Here is a 1,004-nt window from a genome sequence, read left to right as displayed (position 1 = left end):
CACTTGTCAAGTTCAGGGTCCACCTGCTCGGCTCCAAGCCGTTTGTGATCTATACAGAACATGCGTCACTACGCACTGCGACTCAGTTGCCCCACCTCTCGCACAGAATGGCTAGATGGCTATCCTTCTTTGCAGAGTATAACTGCGAGGTGGAGTATGAGCCGGGAAAGCATAATACTTTGGCTGATGCGTTGTCACGCAGACCAGACTATGAGCTAGCTCATGTTACAACTATAACGTCGTCTGACGAATTTGATCCGCACCGCGTATGCGGGTGATGAGATGTGTGTAGCGTTGCTACGGGCTCTAGAAGCAAGGAGTTTAAGAACTCGGACAAGAAATTGTCATCAAGATTGCGGGCACGATTGCACCGATATTCGTTGAATAACGGTCTGCTATATTATAGCACCGATTCAACGGATACACCACAAATTGTGGTTCCTCATAATGAGGATTTGAAACACCGTATCCTCTATGAGGCTCACGATACGCCACTAAGTGGTCATCTCGGTCGTGAGAAACCGTACGTTCGGTGTATCACCACTATTGGTGGCCCAAGTTGTACAAATGGACGAGCACTTATGTGCGCACGTGTGAGACGTGTCAACGGGTGAAACCTGCTCCAAATGCGGCTGCGACGCTGGCCAGCTTACCGATACCCGCTGGGTGCTGGCAGTCCATGAGTTTGGACTTTGTGTTTGGCCTGCCGAAACATTCGGCAGGCAACAAGGGTGTCGTGGTATTCGTCGACCGGTTGAGCAAGATGGCTCATTTAGCGCCAGACACCATCGACGGAGTCGGTACAGCAACGCTGTTCGTGGATCGTGTTTTCCATCAACACGGACTCCCAGAGACGATTGTCTCTGATGTAGATCCCCGTTTCACGGGAAAAGTGTGGTCGACTATCTTCAAGGTGCTCGGCACCAAGTTAGATATATCGGCAGCGGATCATCTCCAGACCGATGATCAAACCAAAAGGATGAATTGCGTCATCGAAGACGTTC

This window comes from Plasmopara halstedii (assembly GCF_900000015.1).
Source record: "Plasmopara halstedii genome assembly, contig: Scaffold_614, whole genome shotgun sequence".
Taxonomy (NCBI): Eukaryota; Oomycota; class Peronosporomycetes; order Peronosporales; family Peronosporaceae; genus Plasmopara; species Plasmopara halstedii.
Note: the sequence above shows the minus strand (reverse complement) of the source record.